This window comes from Oncorhynchus kisutch, unplaced genomic scaffold (assembly GCF_002021735.2).
Source record: "Oncorhynchus kisutch isolate 150728-3 unplaced genomic scaffold, Okis_V2 Okis01b-Okis20b_hom, whole genome shotgun sequence".
Lineage (NCBI taxonomy): Eukaryota > Metazoa > Chordata > Actinopteri > Salmoniformes > Salmonidae > Oncorhynchus > Oncorhynchus kisutch.
In genome coordinates, this window is record NW_022261978.1 from 11,342,175 (window position 1) to 11,365,752 (window position 23,578).

Sequence of the window (23,578 nt, forward strand, 5' to 3'; positions counted from 1 at the left end):
TCCTTTCGCAGGGGCCATGCTAATCTTCTCTGTTCGATCCCATTTTATATATGTGCTGCCAAAGCGAGCACAATCCAAAGTTATGAGAGCCCTCATATAATATCACAACCCCTCTGAAGGTTCTGGTCATGGTGGGGTCAAACAGAGTTCAGACCCTCAAAAACCACCCCTAGAATATTGCTGTGATGTTTCAACTTTATTTGGAGATGTAGAACTTGAAATAGAATTGACTTGAGATTTTTTAAAGATTGATCTTAGACTAAATATATTTAAAAACAAAGCCTTTAATGATCAGGACTCTTGGTCTGTAACCCCTCCTCACTCTGCTGCTTTTTAGTTGCTCCTCCCCAAGTCTTTGTCCCCCCTGCCCCGACCACTTCCCACCCTTCCCCCCTTTTCTGCAAACATGGCCTGGCCAAGGATACTTATAACTAACTCCCCAATTAGTAGAGGGAAGAGAGTCTGAGTCTGACTTTGATGTCTGTTTAAAATGTTGGGACATTCAAGTTTGTTGTGTTAATACAACTGGACTAAAATTGAACCCAAGTCTCTCTCCAATTCATTTGTAGATATTGAATAAAGTTGGACTCGAGTGCAACCTTGTCTCACTCCCCCAATTCATTTCTAAACTTTGAATAAAGTTGAACTCAGACTGCAACCGTGCCTAACTCGCCAATTATTGTGCTACATGTTGAATAAGTTGGTCTCAGGCTGCAACTTGTCTCACTCCCCATTTCAAAATAAGGAAGGCTTCACAATGTTCCTGTCATTCTACTGTAGACTGAGCTTCTTCTCTCATCCAGCATTTCCTCCCCTCCTCCTTAGACTAGACTGAGGGGAATGGACCATTTATTCTCCCCGGTCACTACCGCCCAATCTTCTCTGTTTGGTTTCCAATTCTCGACGTGTGAGGAAAATAAGGAGCGCTTCACGGATTTGCGTGTCATCCTTTCGCAGGGGCCATGCTAATCTTCTCTGTATCGATCCAATTTTAGTATATGTGCTGCCAAAGCGAGCACAATACAAAGTTATGAGAGGCCCTCATATATAGATCACAACCCCTCTGAAGGTTCTGGTCATGGTTGGGTCAAACAGAGTTCAGACCCTCAAAAACCACCCCTAGAATATTGCTGTGATGTTTCAACTTTATTTGGAGATGTAGAACTTGAAATAGAATTGACTTGAGATTTTTTAAAGATTGATCTTAGACTAAAATATAGTTAAAAACAAAGCCTTAATGATTCAGGACTCTTGGTCTGTAACCCCTCCCTCACCTGCTGCTTTTAGTTGCTCCTCCCCAAGTCTTTGTCCCCCTGCCCCGACCACTTCCACCCTTCCCCCCCCGTTTTCTGCACATGGCCTGGCCAAGGATACTTATAACTAACTCCCCAATTAGTAGAGGGAGAGAGAGTCTGAGTCTGACTTTGATGTCTGTTTAAAATGTTGTGACATTCAAGTTTGTTGTGTTTAATACAACTGGACTAAAATTGAACCCAAGTCTCTCTCCAATTCATTTGTAGATATTGAATAAAGTTGGACTCGGAGTGCAACCTTGTCTCACTCCCCAATTCATTTCTAAACTTTGAATAAAGTTGAACTCAGACTGCAACCGTGCCTAACTCGCCAATTATTTGTCTACATGTTGAATAAAGTTGGTCTCAGGCTGCAACCTTGTCTCACTCCCCATTTCAAAATAAGGAAGGCTTCACAAATTTCTGTCATTCTACTGTAGACTGAGCTTCTTCTCTCATCCAGCATTTCCCCTCCTCCTTAGACTAGACTGAGGGGAATGGACCATTTATTCTCCCCGGGTCACTACCGCCCAATCTTCTCTGTTTGGTTCCAATTTCTCGACGTGTGAGGAAAATAAGGAGCGCTTCACGGATTTGCGTGTCATCCTTTCGCAGGGGCCATGCTAATCTTCTCTGTATCGATCCAATTTTAGTATATGTGCTGCCAAAGCGAGCACAATACAAAGTTATGAGAGGCCCTCATATATAGATCACAACCCCTCTGAAGGTTCTGGTCATGGTTGGGGTCAAACAGAGTTCAGACCCTCCAAAAACCACCCCTAGAATATTGCTGTGATGTTTCAACTTTATTTGAGATGTAGAACGTGAAATAGAATTGACTTGAGATTTTTTAAAGATTGATCTTAGACAAAATATAGTTTAAAAACAAAGCCTTTACTGATTCAGGACTCTTGGTCTGTAACCCCTCCCTCACCTGCTGCTTTTAGTTGCTCTCCCAAGTCTTTGTCCCCCTGCCCCGACCACTTCCCACCCTTCCCCGTTTTCTGCAACATGGCCTGGCCAAGGATACTTATAACTAACTCCCCAATTAGTAGAGGGAGAGAGAGTCTGAGTCTGACTTTGATGTCTGTTTAAATGTTGTGACATTCAAGTTTGTTGTGTTTAATTACAACTGGACTAAAATTGAACCCAAGTCTCTCTCCAATTCATTTGTAGATATTGAATAAAGTTGGACTCGGAGTGCAACCTTGTCTCACTCCCCAATTCATTTCTAAACTTGAATAAAGTTGAAGTCAGACTGCAACCGTGCCTAACTCCCAATTATTTGTCTACATGTTGAATAAAGTTGGTCTCAGGCTGCAACCTTGTCTCACTCTCCCCATTTCAAAATAAGGAAGGCTTCAACAAATGTTCCTGTCATTCACTGTAGACTGAGCTTCTTCTCTCATCCAGCATTTCCCCTCCTCCTTAGACTAGACTGAGGGGAATGGACCATTTATTCTCCCCGGGTCACTACCGCCCAATCTTCTCTGTTTGGTTCCAATTTCTCGACGTGTGAGGAAATAAGGAGCGCTTCACGGATTTGCGTGTCATCCTTTCGCAGGGGCCCATGCTAATCTTCTCTGTATCGATCCAATTTTAGTATATGTGCTGCCAAAGCGAGCACAATACAAAGTTATGAGAGGCCCTCATATATAGATCACAACCCCTCTGAAGGTTCTGGTCATGGTTGGGGTCAAACAGAGTTCAGACCCTCAAAAACCACCCCTAGAATATTGCTGTGATGTTTCAACTTTATTTGGAGATGTAGAACTTGAAATAGAATTGACTTGAGATTTTTTAAAGATTGATCTTAGACTAAAATATAGTTAAAAACAAAGCCTTTAATGATTCAGGACTCTTGGTCTGTAACCCCTCCCTCACCTGCTGCTTTTAGTGCTCCTCCCCAAGTGTTTGTTCCTCTGCCCCGACCACTTCCCACCCTTCCCCCGTTTTCTGCAACATGGCCTGGCCAAGGATACTTATAACTAACTCCCCAATTAGTAGAGGGAGAGAGAGTCTGAGTCTGACTTTGATGTCTGTTTAAAATGTTGTGACATTCAAGTTTGTTGTGTTTAATACAACTGGACTAAAATTGAACCCAAGTCTCTCTCCAATTCATTTGTAATATTGAATAAGTTGGACTCGGAGTGCAACCTTGTCTCACTCCCCAATTCATTTCTAAACTTTGAATAAAGTTGAACTCAGACTGCAACCGTGCCTAACTCGCCAATTATTGTCTACATGTTGAATAAAGTTGGTCTCAGGCTGCAACCTTGTCTCACTCCCCATTTCAAAATAAGGAAGGCTTCACAAATGTTCTGTCATTCTACTATAGACTGAGCTTCTTCTCTCATCCAGCATTTCCCCTCCTCCTTAGACTAGACTGAGGGGAATGGACCATTTATTCTCCCCGGGTCACTACCGCCCAATCTTCTCTGTTTGGTTCCAATTTCTCGACGTGTGAGGAAAATAAGGAGCGCTTCACGGATTTGCGTGTCATCCTTTCGCAGGGGCCATGCTAATCTTCTCTGTATCGATCCAATTTTAGTATATGTGCTGCCAAAGCGAGCACAATACAAAGTTATGAGAGGCCCTCATATATAGATCACAACCCCTCTGAAGGTTCTGGTCATGGTTGGGGTCAAACAGAGTTCAGACCCTCAAAAACCACCCTAGAATATTGCTGTGATGTTTCAACTTTATTTGGAGATGTAGAACTTGAAATAGAATTGACTTGAGATTTTTTAAAGATTGATCTTAGACTAAAATATAGTTTAAAAACAAAGCCTTTAATGATTCAGGACTCTTGGTCTGTAACCCCTCCCTCACCTGCTGCTTTTAGTTGCTCCTCCCCAAGTCTTTGTCCCCCTGCCCCGACCACTTCCCACCCTTCCCCCGTTTTCTGCAACATGGCCTGGCCAAGGATACTTATAACTAACTCCCCAATTAGTAGAGGGAGAGAGAGTCTGAGTCTGACTTTGATGTCTGTTTAAAATGTTGTGACATTCAAGTTTGTTGTGTTTAATACAACTGGACTAAAATTGAACCCAAGTCTCTCTCCAATTCATTTGTAGATATTGAATAAAGTTGGACTCGGAGTGCAACCTTGTCTCACTCCCCAATTCATTTCTAAACTTTGAATAAAGTTGAACTCAGACTGCAACCGTGCCTAACTCGCCAATTATTTGTCTACATGTTGAATAAAGTTGGTCTCAGGCTGCAACCTTGTCTCACTCCCCATTTCAAAATAAGGAAGGCTTCACAAATGTTCCTGTCATTCTACTGTAGACTGAGCTTCTTCTCTCATCCAGCATTTCCCCTCCTCCTTAGACTAGACTGAGGGGAATGGACCATTTATTCTCCCCGGGTCACTACCGCCCAATCTTCTCTGTTTGGTTCCAATTTCTCGACGTGTGAGGAAAATAAGGAGCGCTTCACGGATTTGCGTGTCATCCTTTCGCAGGGGCCATGCTAATCTTCTCTGTATCGATCCAATTTTAGTATATGTGCTGCCAAAGCGAGCACAATACAAAGTTATGAGAGGCCCTCATATATAGATCACAACCCCTCTGAAGGTTCTGGTCATGGTTGGGGTCAAACAGAGTTCAGACCCTCAAAAACCACCCCTAGAATATTGCTGTGATGTTTCAACTTTATTTGGAGATGTAGAACTTGAAATAGAATTGACTTGAGATTTTTTAAAGATTGATCTTAGACTAAAATATAGTTTAAAAACAAAGCCTTTACTGATTCAGGACTCTTGGTCTGTAACCCCTCCCTCACCTGCTGCTTTTAGTTGCTCCTCCCCAAGTCTTTGTCCCCCTGCCCCGACCACTTCCCACCCTTCCCCCGTTTTCTGCAACATGGCCTGGCCAAGGATACTTATAACTAACTCCCCAATTAGTAGAGGGAGAGAGAGTCTGAGTCTGACTTTGATGTCTGTTTAAAATGTTGTGACATTCAAGTTTGTTGTGTTTAATACAACTGGACTAAAATTGAACCCAAGTCTCTCTCCAATTCATTTGTAGATATTGAATAAAGTTGGACTCGGAGTGCAACCTTGTCTCACTCCCCAATTCATTTCTAAACTTTGAATAAAGTTGAAGTCAGACTGCGACCGTGCCTAACTCGCCAATTATTTGTCTACATGTTGAATAAAGTTGGTCTCAGGCTGCAACCTTGTCTCACTCCCCATTTCAAAATAAGGAAGGCTTCACAAATGTTCCTGTCATTCTACTGTAGACTGAGCTTCTTCTCTCATCCAGCATTTCCCCTCCTCCTTAGACTAGACTGAGGGGAATGGACCATTTATTCTCCCCGGGTCACTACCGCCCAATCTTCTCTGTTTGGTTCCAATTTCTCGACGTGTGAGGAAAATAAGGAGCGCTTCACGGATTTGCGTGTCATCCTTTCGCTATTCTCAGCGCGTTCTTCTCTGTTTCAAATGTTTCAAATGTTCCAAATACCCTCCTCCAATCAGAGCATTAGCTTGTTTCAAATTGGAGAAAGAGAGCAAAAACCCACCAATGAAAAGTCTAGCTTGTTTCAAATGTTTTTCAGCCAATCATCAATCTCCGAAAGTCCTGGAACGTAACTTGACCATGTAACTTGACCACCCCAAAAATATTTTCCGTCAGCCATTGTTTTGATCATACCTACCCGGTGAGTATCTGTGGTAATTTCGCTTAATTTGCAAAGAAATTCACATCAAGGACTATAAATGTGATTAAATATGACATTAACACCTCTAGCCAACCGCATTTTTTTACTACAGAGGCTACCCGAACTGTGTAATTTAACAACGTCTGTAGATCGCTAGCTACTGTAGCTCTGATCATACCTACCCGGTGAGTATCTGTGGTAATTTCGCTTAATTTGCAAAGAAATCCACATCAAGGACTATAAATGTGATGAAATATGACATTAACACGTCTAGCCAACCGAATTGTTTGACTACAGGAGCTACCCAAACTGTGTAATTTAACAACATCTGTAGATCGCTAGCTACTGTAAAACCTTAGCTAACATCTATATCAACTCAAACTTGGAATTCTATACTATTTAATTGTCTATTTTCCTTCATTTTTTTGATGGCGTTTGAAGTAGTTGAATGAAGTAAGTTCTTTATGTGTATCTAATACGGTTATGCTGTCACTATTCTTCTTGTCTCCTAAGATGGAAAATCCTAGTTTCCGGTTCACACCCTCACAGGAGTTGGTCCTCAAGGCCACACCGCAGGCAGTTAAAGTGGCCGCTGACGGCCCCCCTGCTTCTGGTGCCCAGGGCCCTCCTGTGAGGGCTAAGAAGTGGGAGGAAGTGGAAGCAGAGGCTCGAGCCCGTGTCGTCTCCGAGGGAGGTGACCCCGGTGCAGAGATGGTCGTCCTGAGCCGGTGCACGGTTCAGTTCGGCAAGTACCGGGGTCAGACCTTCAAGTGGATGATGGAGAATGACGCACCTGGCTATATGGTGCACCTGGTAACGGTGCATCAGAAGGAGAGGGAGCGAGAGCGCAGTGTTTCCCAGCATCCCCTGATGGCCAACAAGGACGCCTTGACTCGCTACTCGTGCGCCTATCCGGCCTTCGCTGAGATGGTCAGGTTCAACCGGGCACACGAGGAAGCTAAAGTCCTGTCCTCACAGCCAGGTGAGTTTGTTTGATTCTCCTTCCTCATTGTATGTAAGATGGAACTCTTTTGCTCTGACAGTTAATTGGTTCCTGTGCTGATTTCAGGCCAGGAGGGCAAGGCCCTTGTCGGCATTGGGAAGTACAAGTGGGACACGCTGCAGGACCTGTATGAGGCTACGGGTGCAGACAGGATAAAGTAAGGGGCGAGCGTCTTTTGTGTTTTCTATGTTCATGTCAGTGTTTTTTATGCAACATTTTACATCGGAAACGTTCCCTCTGCTGTGTCTCACACAGATATGTCAGGAGCATGAGGATGCAGACACCCCGTTGTCCTGGGAGTGCGATGGCCGCCTTGATTGATTACATTCAGCGCAGAGACAGGGAGGGGGTAGCTGCTGTGGCCAGGCCCGCCCAGCCAGCACCATCCCCGCCAGTAACGCCCGGCCCAAGAGTGTGGCTACGTAAGTGTTACATATCTTAAAGGAAAATATAATTCTACTTGTTCCACACAGTTGGAAATGGTGACATATTTGCTGTTTTGATTTCAAAGGCCTCTTGGTCCTGCGATCTCTGCGTTCCTTTCGAGGCGCTCTCTCGCCCCAGGTGAACTGCAGGCGAAGATGAAGAAACTCATTGCTTCTCAGCCTGCAATTCAAGGTGAGTGTCTATTTTCACATGTAAGATAAAAAATAAACATGTTTTGATAAGCTGTGTAGCTCACAATCCTTTCTCTCTCCACGTGAAATAGGGGTGTCTTTCCCTCGACCAGCACTGCCGCCAACAGATCTATCAGACGCAGAGCTGGTCAAAGCAGCTGCTGACATAGACACATGTATGTTTTTACATCACTATTAATTGGACATTTGATAATTATTCAGTTCAAGTGTTTGCTGACATGTATTAAAGTATTTTAAATATTTTTCCCTATCATCAGCCCAAGGAAATGTATTGGTAAGAGTCATCTGGGTTTTAGAGGAGAGTCACTGCATGTATGCACTGTTAAATATCTTCCCTTGCCACTGTAGCTGTCATCCTGTATGTGGCTGTCATCCTGCATGTAGCTGTCATCCTGTATGTAGCTGTCATCCTGTATGTGGCTGTCATCCTGCATGTAGCTGTCATCCTGTATGTCACGTAATCATGACTTTCTATTTTCCATTTTAATAAGTGTAAGTTTTACACTCAAACTTGACCAACACTCATTTAATTATTTTGTTACATCCTATCACTGATTGATATTCATCTGGGCATGTTGGAATTGGGCTATTAACTTAATCACTGTTATCTACATTTGTAATATGTCTGTTCATTTATGCAAGCATTTATTCATTAATTTAACCTATTTATTTCTGTGTCACTGCAAAAGCCGTAGCCCTACAGCTCCACCCATCGCTCCCTCGGCCTCTGCCTCCAAATGACCGAGCCCCGGTCCCTGCCCCGGTTCCTGACCCGGCGCCTGCTCCTGCCCTACTAGGGAGGAGCGAAGAGGAGGATTTGCCCCGGCAGTCCTTCCTGCCTCCAAGGCCCGCCTCAGAAAGTGCTGAGGTAAATTCATCAACTGTAATTACTCCACATTGTTAAGATATTAAACATTGGACACAGTTGTCTTGTCTCCTGCATACTCTCTCCCTGTCCGTTTCTCTGAAACATTACCATCCCTTCTCCCCCATCACTCTCTCCTCTCACTCAGCTGCTGCTTCCAGAGAGTTGGCGTTCATCTCTCACCAAGGAGCAGCAGCAGTGGATCGGCCGCACGCTGTTCACCAGGAACAGCTTTGGGAAGTCGACACTCACCACTGACCTGGTCACGTGGTGGAACCCTCCCCAACCGCGGCCGATCTACAATCATCCGCCCGCATCCCCCCGACCCCTTCTTCACATGTCAGCTGTTCCTTTGGGTGCCCGTATGTATATGGACATACAAGCTGGCATGTCCCCAGTCTGGGTGCAGAGGCACACTGTGCAAGGCTGGGCTCTACAAGACCATCCGGAGGGTCTTGGACATCGACCGCTGGTATCTCATGGCCACTGAGTACCTGGAATGCGGCAGGTGTAAGAAGAAGGTCGCGGGGTGGTCACAGGACCTTGTCAGTCAGCTGGACTCTCGGCATCGCTGCCAGTTTCCAGCAATATTGACATACAAGTAAGTTCACAAGGTTTTGTTAGTTAGTAATGAAGTTAAATGAATGCATGTCATTCATATGCTTTCTCTCTCTCTCTCTCTCTCTAGGCTGTTCTGTGACCTGCGGGTTGTGAGGATGCTGAGGTCGCGCACTTTGGGGAACAGTGCGTCACAGACCTACAGCAAGCTGTGTGAAAGTCACAGCGAGTCCTGGATGCGGAGTTGTATACGGTACGAGTGCAAGCAGTTTCTGGCTTTAGACATTGGGCGGCAGTTCACTGATCCACCGGAGATGCCCCCGGTGCCCTCACCCGTCTGGCTTCTGACAGTCTACAGCCATGACGTGCTATCGCGGCTGGACGAGGTGAAGGCCAGGGTCACCTCCGTCTTTGGGTCCATCTTAAAGATGGACTCTACCAAGAAGGTGAGTTTTCACTTAAAAATGTGAAGATGAGTCATGTCTGATTTTTTTATATCTATATTTAAATAATGTCTTTACCTTTCTGTCTTTGTGTATTTGTCTCCAGGTGACTAAAAAGCTTGCGGGTACCGCTGCAGACACAGCCGCCTGGGTTACCAACGTCGGTAACGAGCATGGGCAGGTCCTCGTCAGTGTCCTCACTGCCGGTGAGAGCGAGGGCCTGCTCCCCATGGCGGCTGGTCTCATGGAACGGTACCGGCTCGCCGGGGTGGCGCCCCCCCAGCTCATGTACGTGGACCGAGACTGCTGCTCCAGCTTCGGCGGATCAAAGACAGCTGCCATGTACAATGACTGGGACCAGCTGGTGGTTCGGCTGGACATCTGGCACCTGATGCGGCGGTTCGCGTCAGGTGTCACCACTGAGAGCCACCAGCTCTACGGTCCCTTCATGCGGCAGCTGTCAGCCTGCATCTTTGAGTGGGATGCAGGCGATGTCTGCCGACTGCTGGAGGCCAAGAGGTCTGAGCTGGAGGGGAAGCACGGGATGGTCGGCCTCACCGAGGCAGAGGTTTCGTCATTCCATCTCCACCTCAACCGGTTCATCCCAGGTAATTGTCATTGTGGAGCTTAATGTTTAATGTTAACAGCAACAGCTCTCCCACCCTAATCATGCATTGTTCTCTCAGGTACCAGGGCAAATGCAATGCATTTCCAGGCATTCCTGTTGGATGGACTGGTGAGGTGGAACGAGGACCGTGCGCAGGCAGCAGTGGAGGGAAAGAACAGGCAGCCCCTGCTCTGTTACAGTGGCCACCTGCAGCACATCCTTAAACTTAGCAGCCAAAGGGTGCTTGGCAAGGAACAGATTAAGGACTACACCAAGCCTAGCGAGTACACAGGTAAGGACGACTCCAAGCCTAGCGAGTACACAGGTAAGGACGACTCCAAGCCTAGCGAGTACACAGGTAAGGACGACTCCAAGCCTAGCGAGTACACAGGTAAGTCAAAGTAAGAGAATGAACATTTACATCAGTTGCATTAATTACATCCCATTAACACTTCTCTACTCTGCTTTTAATTTTTTTTATTTCATAGGGGAACTCCTCGGAGTGGAGTACCTGTACTCGCAGACTGGCAGAGTGCTGCAGGATGTCAGCGGGGACCCTGACCTTCCGAAAGAGGCAGCCGCCGTCGAGCAGCTCGACGAGGAGGCTTTCAGGAGGAGGATGTAGACCCGACAGTCCACATCCCTCATGTCCCTTGTATGAGCGCCCTGTCCTCCAGCTCAGCGGCACCTCTGTCAGGGGAACCCGCTGACGCACCCAGGTCTGGGCCATCCAGTCCCACCGCCCATGAAGACGGAACCTCTCCTGAGGCCCCTGGTCGACACAGTTCTCCTCACCCTGACCACTCCTCTGATTCAGAGGTAATTATACTTGACCTTTTGTGTTGGTAAAAAAATACATGCTATTGCAACCTCTTTTAAATAAGGAATTGAGACAAACTCAAGACAAGTTTGGGGTGTTTAATAACAAGGATGCCATCGGCTGAGTGCAAACATTTTAGAAAGCTCACAACACAAGAGTTTCATTTTAAAAGAATCCATCAGTGTGATTTTCTGTTAGTTACACAATGTAAAATAACATCTATTTCCTTTGTAGAAACATCTTAAGTGTTACCCCTAAATGTAGGACATTATCTCTTTATCTTCAGGAGGAGACTAAAGGCCCTGATGCAATGCCAGGCTACCAGCATGTCCGCAGGCTTGCCAGGGCCTTGGTGGGGGTGAGGAACTGTCAGGGGTTGTCGGACCGCAGGGTAGACGGTCTGGTGGCACTGTGGCTGGTGCTGCCAGACTTCGACAAACAGCGCTTGATCTACCCTGCCCGACACCAGGAGAGGATCGTTCAGGGGCGGTTCAAAACAACGAAGGGGAAGTCGTCCATTATCCTTGGAAAAGACTCTCTCCAACGGTATGTTGTTAGTGTTCATGTCCTCCACCTTACTATTTTATTTTCCCGCCTCTACATTAAATGCATATGAAGGTTAGGCGATGGCTATCATTTTTCAATATTCTATAATTATTTATCTCCTCTGTTTCAGTTGCCTTCTCGGACTCAACTCGGGCCCTGCAAATTGGCCGGGTACCAGCCGTTTGGTGGAGCGATATTGTCTGTGGTCTATAAGACTACTGGTAGGGTAACCCATGGTAGTGTTGAGGACCCTCAGAGCTATATTGTCTGTAGTCTATAAGACTACTGGTAGGGTAACCCATGGTAGTGTTGAGAACCCTCAGAGCGATATTGTCTGTGGTCTATCAGACTACTGGTAGGGTAACCCATGGTAGTGTTGAGAACCCTCAGAGCGATATTGTCTGTGGTCTATCAGACTACTGGTAGGGTAACCCATGGTAGTGTTGAGGACCCTCAGAGCGATATTGTCTGTGGTCTATCAGACTACTGGTAGGGTAACCCATGGTAGTGTTGAGAACCCTCAGAGCGATATTGTCTGTGGTCTATCAGACTACTGGTAGGGTAACCCATGGTAGTGTTGAGGACCCTCAGAGCGATATTGTCTGTGGTCTATCAGACTACTGGTAGGGTAACCCATGGTAGTGTTGAGGACCCTCAGAGCGATATTGTCTGTGGTCTATCAGACTACTGGTAGGGTAACCCATGGTAGTGTTGAGAACCCTCAGAGCGATATTGTCTGTGGTCTATCAGACTACTGGTAGGGTAACCCATGGTAGTGTTGAGGACCCTCAGAGCGATATTGTCTGTGGTCTATCAGACTACTGGTAGGGTAACCCATGGTAGTGTTGAGAACCCTCAGAGCGATATTGTCTGTGGTCTATCAGACTACTGGTAGGGTAACCCATGGTAGTGTTGAGGACCCTCAGAGCGATATTGTCTGTGGTCTATCAGACTACTGGTAGGGTAACCCATGGTAGTGTTGAGGACCCTCAGAGCTATATTGTCTGTAGTCTATCAGACTACTGGTAGGGTAACCCATGGTAGTGTTGAGGACCCTCAGAGCGATATTGTCTGTAGTCTATCAGACTACTGGTAGGGTAACCCATGGTAGTGTTGAGGACCCTCAGAGCTATATTGTCTGTAGTCTATCAGACTACTGGTAGGGTAACCCATGGTAGTGTTGACGACCCTCAGAGGGATATTGTCTGTAGTCTATCAGACTACTGGTAGGGTAACCCATGGTAGTGTTGAGGACCCTCAGAGCGATATTGTCTGTAGTCTATCAGACTACTGGTAGGGTAACCCATGGTAGTGTTGAGGACCCTCAGAGCTATATTGTCTGTAGTCTATCAGACTACTGGTAGGGTAACCCATGGTAGGCAGGTCTGAGGCGAGACACCAGACTAACGTCGGTCCCAAACAACATGCACGTTTTATGTGTCGGTCCCAAACAACATGCACGTTTTATGTGTCGGTCCCAAACAACATGCACGTTTTATGTGTCGGTCCCAAACAACATGCACGTTTTATGTGTCGGTCCCAAACAACATGCACGTTTTATGTGTCGGTCCCAAACAACATGCACGTTTTATGTGTCGGTCCCAAACAACATGCACGTTTTATGTGTCGGTCCCAGACAACATGCACGTTTTATGTGTCGGTCCCAAACAACATGCACGTTTTATGTGTCGGTCCCAAACAACATGCACGTTTTATGTGTCGGTCCCAAACAACAACACGTTTTATGTGTCGGTCCCAAACAACATGCACGTTTTATGTGTCGGTCCCAAACAACATGCACGTTTTATGTGTCGGTCCCAAACAACATGCACGTTTTATGTGTCGGTCCCAAACAACATGCACGTTTTATGTGTCGGTCCCAAACAACATGCACGTTTTATGTGTCGGTCCCAAACAACATGCACGTTTTATGTGTCGGTCCCAAACAACATGCACGTTTTATGTGTCGGTCCCAAACAACAACACGTTTTATGTGTCGGTCCCAAACAACATGCACGTTTTATGTGTCGGTCCCAAACAACATGCACGTTTTATGTGTCGGTCCCAAACAACATGCACGTTTTATGTGTCGGTCCCAAACAACATGCACGTTTTATGTGTCGGTCCCAAACAACATGCACGTTTTATGTGTCGGTCCCAAACAACATGCACGTTTTATGTGTCGGTCCCAAACAACATGCACGTTTTATGTGTCGGTCCCAAACAACATGCACGTTTTATGTGTCGGTCCCAAACAACATGCACGTTTTATGTGTCGGTCCCAAACAACATGCACGTTTTATGTGTCGGTCCCAAACAACATGCACGTTTTATGTGTCGGTCCCAAACAACATGCACGTTTTATGTGTCGGTCCCAAACAACATGCACGTTTTATGTGTCGGTCCCAAACAACATGCACGTTTTATGTGTCGGTCCCAAACAACATGCACGTTTTATGTGTCGGTCCCAAACAACATGCACGTTTTATGTGTCGGTCCCAAACAACATGCACGTTTTATGTGTCGGTCCCAAACAACAACACGTTTTATGTGTCGGTCCCAAACAACATGCACGTTTTATGTGTCGGTCCCAAACAACATGCACGTTTTATGTGTCGGTCCCAAACAACAACACGTTTTATGTGTCGGTCCCAAACAACATGCACGTTTTATGTGTCGGTCCCAAACAACATGCACGTTTTATGTGTCGGTCCCAAACAACATGCACGTTTTATGTGTCGGTCCCAAACAACATGCACGTTTTATGTGTCGGTCCCAAACAACATGCACGTTTTATGTGTCGGTCCCAAACAACATGCACGTTTTATGTGTCGGTCCCAAACAACATGCACGTTTATGTGTCGGTCCCAAACAACATGCACGTTTTATGTGTCGGTCCCAAACAACATGCACGTTTTATGTGTCGGTCCCAAACAACATGCACGTTTTATGTGTCGGTCCCAAACAACATGCACGTTTTATGTGTCGGTCCCAAACAACATGCACGTTTTATGTGTCGGTCCCAAACAACATGCACGTTTTATGTGTCGGTCCCAAACAACATGCACGTTTTATGTGTCGGTCCCAAACAACATGCACGTTTTATGTGTCGGTCCCAAACAACATGCACGTTTTATGTGTCGGTCCCAAACAACATGCACGTTTTATGTGTCGGTCCCAAACAACATGCACGTTTTATGTGTCGGTCCCAAACAACATGCACGTTTTATGTGTCGGTCCCAAAGCAACATGCACGTTTTATGTGTCGGTCCCAAACAACATGCACGTTTTATGTGTCGGTCCCCAAACAACATGCACGTTTTATGTGTCGGTCCCAAACAACATGCACGTTTTATGTGTCGGTCCCCAAACAACATGCACGTTTTATGTGGTCGGTCCCAAACAACATGCAACGTTTTATGTGTCGGTCCAAACAACATGCACGTTTTATGTGTCGGTCCCAAACAACATGCACGTTTATGTGTCGGTCCCAAACAACATGCACGTTTTTATGTGTCGGTCCCAAACACATGCACGTTTTATGTGTCGGTCCCAAACAACATGCACGTTTTATGTGTCGGTCCCAAACAACATGCACGTTTTATGTGTCGGTCCCAAACAACATGCACGTTTTTATGTGTCGGTCCCAAACAACATGCACGTTTTATGTGTCGGTCCCAAACAACATGCACGTTTTATGTGTCGGTCCCAAACAACATGCACGTTTTATGTGTCGGTCCCAAACAACATGCACGTTTTATGTGTCGGTCCCAAACAACATGCACGTTTTATGTGTCGGTCCCAAACAACATGCACGTTTTATGTGTCGGTCCCAAACAACATGCACGTTTTATGTGTCGGTCCCAAACAACATGCACGTTTTATGTGTCGGTCCCAAACAACATGCACGTTTTATGTGTCGGTCCCAAACAACATGCACGTTTTATGTGTCGGTCCCAAACAACATGCACGTTTTATGTGTCGGTCCCAAACAACATGCACGTTTTATGTGTCGGTCCCAAACAACATGCACGTTTATGTGTCGGTCCCAAACAACATTGCACGTTTTATGTGTCGGTCCCAAACAACATGCACGTTTTATGTGTCGGTCCCAAACAACATGCACGTTTTATGTGTCGGTCCCAAACAACATGCACGTTTTATGTGTCGGTCCCAAACAACATGCACGTTTATGTGTCGGTCCCAAACAACAATTGACCCACGTTTTATGTGTCGGTCCCAAACAACATTGCACGTTTTATGTGTCGGTCCCAACAACATGCACGTTTTATGTGTCGGTCCCACAACAAGCACGTTTTATGTGTCGTCCCAAACAACATGCACGTTTTATGTGTCGGTCCCAAACAACATGCACGTTTTATGTGTCGGTCCCAAACAACATGCACGTTTTATGTGTCGGTCCCAAACAACATGCACGTTTATGTGTCGGTCCCAACAACATGCACGTTTTATGTGTCGGTCCCAAACAACATGCACGTTTTATGTGTCGGTCCCAAACAACATGCACGTTTTATGTGTCGGTCCCAAACAACATGCACGTTTATGTGTCGGTCCCAAACAACATGCACGTTTTATGTGTCGGTCCCAAACAACATGCACGTTTTATGTGTCGGTCCCAAACAACATGCACGTTTTATGTGTCGGTCCCAAACAACACACGTTTATGTGTCGGTCCCAAACAACAACACGTTTTATGTGTCGGTCCCAAACAACATGCACGTTTTATGTGTCGGTCCCAAACAACAAACACGTTTTATGTGTCGGTCCCAAACAACAACACGTTTTATGTGTCGGTCCCAAACAACATGCACGTTTTATGTGTCGGTCCCAAACAACAACACGTTTTATGTGTCGGTCCCAAACAACATGCACGTTTTATGTGTCGTCCCAAACAACATGCACGTTTAATGTGTCGGTCCCAAACAACATGCACGTTTATGTGTCGGTCCCAAACAACATGCACGTTTTATGTGTCGGTCCCAAACAACATGCACGTTTTATGTGTCGGTCCCAAACAACATGCACGTTTTTATGTGTCGGTCCCAAACAACATGCACGTTTTATGTGTCGGTCCCAAACAACATGCACGTTTTATGTGTCGGTCCCAAACAACATGCACGTTTTATGTGTCGGTCCCAAACAACATGCACGTTTTATGTGTCGGTCCCAAACAACATGCACGTTTTATGTGTCGGTCCCAAACAACATGCACGTTTTATGTGTCGGTCCCAAACAACATGCACGTTTTATGTGTCGGTCCCAAACAACATGCACGTTTATGTGTCGGTCCCAAACAACATGCACGTTTTATGTGTCGGTCCCAAACAACATGCACGTTTTATGTGTCGGTCCCAAACAACATCACGTTTTATGTGTCGGTCCCAAACAACATGCACGTTTATGTGTCGGTCCCAAACAACATGCACGTTTTATGTGTCGGTCCCAAACAACATGCACGTTTTATGTGTCGGTCCCAAACAACATGCACGTTTTATGTGTCGGTCCCAAACAACATGCACGTTTTATGTGTCGGTCCCAACAACATGCACGTTTTTATGTGTCGGTCCCAAACAACATGCACGTTTTATGTGTCGGTCCAACAACATGCACGTTTTATGCATGCACGTTTTATGTGTCGGTCCCAAACAACATGCACGTTTTATGTGTCGGTCCCAAACAACATGCACGTTTTATGTGTCGGTCCCAAACAACATGCACGTTTTATGTGTCGGTCCCAAACAACATGCACGTTTTATGTGTCGGTCCCAAACAACATGCACGTTTTATGTGTCGGTCCCAAACAACATGCACGTTTTATGAGCACGTGAACATTTTATTTACATAGTTCAATAAAATGACTGTATAGCAAAGACAGACAGACAGACAGACAGACAGACAGACAGACAGACAGACAGACAGAATCGTGATGCACCTGTTAAGAAAAAGAGATAGACATTCAAATATACAAATATATATAAATGACTTGATGTTAAATTATAAACATTCAACTATACAAATACAAAGCAACCATGATTTATCATCCAGTAACTTCTTGGTAGAGCTAAATGTTTTTATTTATTTCACCTTTATTTAACTAGGTAGGCCAGTTGAGAACACCTTTATTTAACCAGGTAGGCCAGTTGAGAACACCTTTATTTAACCAGGTAGGCTAGTTGAGAACACCTTTATTTAACCAGGTAGGCCAGTTGAGAACACCTTTATTTAACCAGGTAGGCCAGTTGAGAACAAGTTCTCAATTACAACTGCGACCTGGCCAAGATAAAGCACAGCAGTGTGACACAGACAAGAACACAGAGTTACACATGGAATAAACATGGAATAAACAATAAACAAGCCAATAACACAATTAACAAGTTAATGACGCAGTAGAAAAAAAGAAAGTCTATATACAGTGTGTGCAAAAGGCATGAGGAGGTAGGTAATAAATAGGCCATAGTAGCGAAGAATTACAATTTAGCAGATTAACACTGGAGTGATAAATGAGCAGATGATGATGTGCAAGTAGAGATACTGGTGTGCAAAAGAGCAGAAAAGTAAATAAAAACAGTATGGGGATGAGGTAGGTAGATTGGGTGGGCTATTTACAGATGGACTATGTACAGCTGCAGCGATCGGTTAGCTGCTCAGATAGCTGTTATAGCAGTAGCTATAACACATAGGTAAAACAATATAAGGCAGGAATAGTGCAAGTATAAACATTTCTGTCCACAGGTCAGTGGCCCAGAATCACTTTCTTCAAACTGCTCTTGATGGTGTAACGCCAATCAGTCAAATGCTCCAGGCGCAAATGCATATTAACTTAAGGATTGGTGGGTTGATTTAACATAGGCTAATGCGATTAGCATGAGGTTGTAAATAACAAGAACATTTCCCAGGACATAGACATGTCATTCTTGTTAATCTAACTGCACTGTCTAATTTACAGAAGCTGTTACAGTGAAAGAATACCATGCTATTGTTTGAGGAGAGTGCACAGTTTTGAACATGAATAGTTCATTAACAAACTAAGCACATTTTTGGCAGTCTTCATACAATTTTTTTTTTTTACAGAAATGCAATGGTTCATTGGATCAGACTAAAACTGTGCATGTACGCTGCTGCCATCTAGTGGCCAATATCTAAATTGCACATGGGCTGGAATGGCCTTTCTCTTGCATTTCAAAGATGGTACAAAAAAGTTGTTTTTTTTCTTTGTATTATCTTTTACCAGATCTAATGTGTTATATTCTCCTACCTTCATTTCACATTTCCACAAACTTCAAAGTGTTTCCTTTCAAATGGTACCAAGAAGGCAGGCAGTTAGATTTGGGTATGTCATTTTAGGCGAAAATTGAAAAAACAAAAGGGGGCGATCCTTAAGAGGTTTTTAAGTAGCCATGTGCTTATAGAGGTTTTTGAGCACCCGGTCAAAGAGTGATAACAGGCACAGAAGCTCAGTCTAACAGTAGGAGTTTTAATGATGAACCAGAGTATACAAGTGGTCTGTGTACAGAGGGAAACAGGATGAAAGAGAGCATTATTTCAATATAAATCCAATTAACAATATATATGAAATAATAAATGTCAGCTCAATCTCTCACAATTTACAATGATAGAAAAATAACACACCATAATTCCTCCCATGGACATTACAACACCAACTGGGCTAATCACATCATAGTAATAGGAGAACTGGTGAGGTAATGCCCTCCATTGATCTTTTGAGCAGGGGCCAAAATAAAAAATAAAAAAATGTATTTTGTGTGTGCTTGATCTTGTGTATTCTGAACTTGAGCAGGGGCCAAAATAAAAAAAATAAAAGTATTTTGTGTGTGCTTGATCTTGTGAACTATTGTAACTCCTATCTTCTGATAATTTCAACATAATCTCCCAGATGTCTTCTTTCCAAATATACCAAGTTTTAGCATGTCAGAATAATGTAATTACACATGAATAGAAGTTACTTTTGGGTATGTCTATTTAGGTTGGAAATCTACATTTTGATTACATGTGTGTCTCATAAGTTTCTAAATTCCCTTACCGGGTATAACTCTTCCCACACGGCAAGCATTGGAATGGCTTCTCTCGTGTGTATTCTCTTATGCGCTTTCAGATCCCATTCCACACTGAGAGCATTGGAAAGGCCTCTCTACAGAGTGTTTGCTTTTTTAAATGTCCCCTAATGATAAATACTTATTTTCACACTGGGAGTAGTTATAGGGCTTGTCTCTTGTGTGTGTGTATATATATCTTATGTGATTTAAGGGACCCCAACCTTGTAAAACTCTTTCCACACTGGGAGCAGTGGTAAGGCTTCACCCCGGTATGTGTTCTCTCGTGCTCGTTCAGTTGCCCTGACCAGCTAAAACTACTTTTACAATGGGAACAGTGGTAGGGCTTTTCCCCTGTGTGTATTCTTTCATGAGATTTCAGGTCCCCTGACCGGGAAAATGTCCTTCCACACTGAGAGCATTGGAATGGTTTTTCCCCTGTGTGTATTCTCTTATGCTCGTTCAGATGTGTTGACTGGATAAATCTCTTTCCACACTGGAAGCAATGGTAAGGCTTGTCTCCTGTGTGTATTCTTTTATGTATTTCAAGGCTCCCTAACCGGGTAAAACTCTTTCCACACTGAGAGCAGTGATAAGGCTTCTTCCCTGCATGTGTTCTCTTGTGGTTTTTCAGGCTCCATAAACGCGTATAACTCTTTCCACACTGGGAACAGTGGTGTCGTCTCGCTGGTTCAGACGTCTCTGGTTTCTCTGAGTCGGGTCTCTCTTCTGCCAAATACAAACAGAGTGGTTAAACAGGGAGACCTGAATGAAATCTCAGCATACATTTGTCATTTTAGTCATTTATCAGACCCTCTTATCCAGAGAGACTTACAGTCAAGTGTTCTTAGCATGTGATGCATGTGCTCCATTGTCTCTTAGCATGTGATGCATGTGCTCCATTGTCTCTTAGCATGTGATGCATGTGCTCCATTGTCTCTTAGCATGTGATGCATGTGCTCCATTGTTCACATGACCCATGTATTTTACACTGTGTGGCTTTAAGGGAATAGTATGGTCACTATCCAGAGCAACTTGTTAGTGCATCCATCTTAAGGTAGCTAGGTGAGACAACCACAACAGTGATAGTAAATACAGTTTCCCTCAATTAAATGTGATAATTTATAATGACCTGGCCTGTGTCCCATAATAGAACCAGGCTAATAATGACTAGCAATCTTTTAAATGAACATTCCCCTGTGTTCTTACATTGATTTAGATTTATTTACCGTAACAGCAAAGAAAAGAGATACCACGACAACAAAACAAAAACGTGAGGAGGACTGATTTTCCCCCATTTTTTCTTTCTCTCAAAAACTTTTCAATAGAAAAACAGAATTGAATGTTCTAATTCCCACAACAACTTAAACCACATCAGGGGAAATCTGGGAAAACCTGAATGTGTAGTTACCCTTTAATTCAAGTGGCACCAGCCAGACAGCCTTGTTTGTCTAGCAGTGTTTCTGTAGCGCAGTTGTGACGGGGAATTTTCTAAACAAAATGGCCAATGCATTGATGCAAATAATCACGATTCTGCCAGGTAGGCATGGGATACTTTTTAATTGTCTTTCCGTCTACCTGAAGCATCGCTAACGGCTACACGAAGACATTATCATCGCTAATGGCTACCCGAAGACATTATCATCGCTAACGGTTACACGAAGACATAAGCATCGCTAACGGCTACACGAAGACATAAGCATCGCTAACGGCTACACGAAGACATAACCATCGCTAACGGCTACACGAAGACATAAGCATCGCTAACGGCTACCCGAAGACATAAGCATCGCTAACGGCTACACGAAGACATTATCATCGCTAATGGCTACACGAAGACATAAGCATCACTAACGGCTACGCGAAGACATAACCATCGCTAACGGCTACACGAAGACATAACCATCGCTAACGGCTACCCGAAGACATAACCATCGCTAACGGCTACACGAAGACATAAGCATCGCTAACGACTACGCAAAGACATAACCATCGCTAACGGCTACACGAAGACATAAGCATCACTAACGGCTACCCGAAGACATAACCATCGCTAACAGCTACACGAAGACATAAGCATCGCTAACGGCTACACGAAGACATAAGCATCGCTAACGGCTACACGAAGACATAAGCATCGCTAACGGCTACACGAAGACATAAGCATCGCTAACGGCTACACGAAGACATAACCATCGCTAACGGCTACACGAAGACATAAGCATCGCTAACGGCTACACGAAGACATAAGCATCGCTAACGGCTACCCGAAGACATAACCATCGCTAACGGCTACACGAAGACATAAGCATCGCTAACGGCTACACGAAGACATAAGCATCGCTGACGGCTACCCGAAGACATAAGCATCGCTAACGGCTACCCGAAGACATAAGCATCGCTAACGGCTACCCGAAGACATAAGCATCGCTAACGGCTACACGAAGACATTATCATCGCTAATGGCTACCCGAAGACATTATCATCGCTAACGGTTACACGAAGACATAAGCATCGCTAACGGCTACACGAAGACATAAGCATCGCTAACGGCTACACAAAGACATAACCATCGCTAACGGCTACACGAAGACATAAGCATCGCTAACGGCTACCCGAAGACATAACCATCGCTAACGGCTACACGAAGACATAAGCAACACTAACGGCTACCCGAAGACATAACCATCGCTAACGGCTACACGAAGACATAAGCATCGCTAACGGCTACACGAAGACATAAGCATCGCTAACGGCTACACGAAGACATAAGCAACACTAACGGCTACCCGAAGACATAACCATCGCTAACGGCTACACGAAGACATAAGCATCGCTAACGGCTACGCGAAGACATAACCATCGCTAACGGCTACACGAAGACATAAGCAACACTAACGGCTACCCGAAGACATAACCATCGCTAACGGCTACCCGAAGACATAACCATCGCTAACGGCTACACGAAGACATAAGCATCGCTAACGGCTACACGAAGACATAAGCATCGCTGACGGCTACCCGAAGACATAAGCATCGCTAACGGCTACCCGAAGACATAAGCATCGCTAACGGCTACCCGAAGACATAAGCATCGCTAACGGCTACACGAAGACATTATCATCGCTAATGGCTACCCGAAGACATTATCATCGCTAACGGTTACACGAAGACATAAGCATCGCTAACGGCTACACGAAGACATAAGCATCGCTAACGGCTACACAAAGACATAACCATCGCTAACGGCTACACGAAGACATAAGCATCGCTAACGGCTACACGAAGACATAAGCATCGCTAACGGCTACCCGAAGACATAAGCATCGCTAACGGCTACACGAAGACATAACCATCGCTAACGGCTACACGAAGACATAAGCATCGCTAACGGCTACACGAAGACATAAGCATCGCTAACGGCTACCCGAAGACATAAGCATCGCTAACGGCTACACGAAGACATAAGCATCGCTAACGGCTACACGAAGACATAAGCATCGCTGACGGCTACCCGAAGACATAAGCATCGCTAACGGCTACCCGAAGACATAAGCATCGCTAACGGCTACCCGAAGACATAAGCATCGCTAATGGCTACCCGAAGACATAACCATCGCTAACGGCTACACGAAGACATAACCATCGCTAACGGCTACACGAAGACATAAGCATCGCTAACGGCTACACGAAGACATAAGCATCGCTGACGGCTACCCGAAGACATAAGCATCGCTAACGGCTACCCGAAGACATAAGCATCGCTAACGGCTACCCGAAGACATAAGCATCGCTAATGGCTACCCGAAGACATAACCATCGCTAACGGCTACACGAAGACATAAGCATTGCTAACGGCTACACGAAGTGGTAGACAAAGAGACCCTACACGCACCGCACACACAGGGTTGAACATTCAGGTACATTTGCCAGCGGCAGACTGAGATTTACTGTCCGGGGGACAAGATCTAACTAAATGCCAGGAAACTGAATAATTTAAATAGCAGATTATTTTATCTTTCATTTGGCTGAGCAAAGTCGCAGGAATTCATGCAGACATTGGCAAGTT

The 23,578-nt window shown here is 44.9% G+C and overlaps 5 non-coding genes and 1 pseudogene across 5 annotated transcripts; all 6 read right to left on the bottom strand.

Annotated features, from left to right (window-relative positions):
- Positions 1-71, bottom strand: LOC116359067 (uncharacterized; annotated as a pseudogene).
- An 841-nt stretch (positions 72-912) lies between these two features.
- On the bottom strand, positions 913-1,019 carry LOC116359062 (U6 spliceosomal RNA). The gene has a single exon (XR_004206606.1). It is a non-coding gene; the product is annotated as a U6 spliceosomal RNA (small nuclear RNA).
- Positions 1,020-1,862: 843 nt separating this feature from the next.
- Positions 1,863-1,969, bottom strand: LOC116359065 (U6 spliceosomal RNA). The gene has a single exon (XR_004206609.1). It is a non-coding gene; the product is annotated as a U6 spliceosomal RNA (small nuclear RNA).
- Positions 1,970-2,811: 842 nt separating this feature from the next.
- On the bottom strand, positions 2,812-2,919 carry LOC116359066 (U6 spliceosomal RNA). The gene has a single exon (XR_004206610.1). It is a non-coding gene; the product is annotated as a U6 spliceosomal RNA (small nuclear RNA).
- An 841-nt stretch (positions 2,920-3,760) lies between these two features.
- LOC116359063 (U6 spliceosomal RNA) lies at positions 3,761-3,867 on the bottom strand. Its single transcript, XR_004206607.1, has one exon. It is a non-coding gene; the product is annotated as a U6 spliceosomal RNA (small nuclear RNA).
- Positions 3,868-4,713: 846 nt separating this feature from the next.
- On the bottom strand, positions 4,714-4,820 carry LOC116359064 (U6 spliceosomal RNA). The gene has a single exon (XR_004206608.1). It is a non-coding gene; the product is annotated as a U6 spliceosomal RNA (small nuclear RNA).
- Between the last annotated feature and the right edge of the window lie 18,758 nt (positions 4,821-23,578).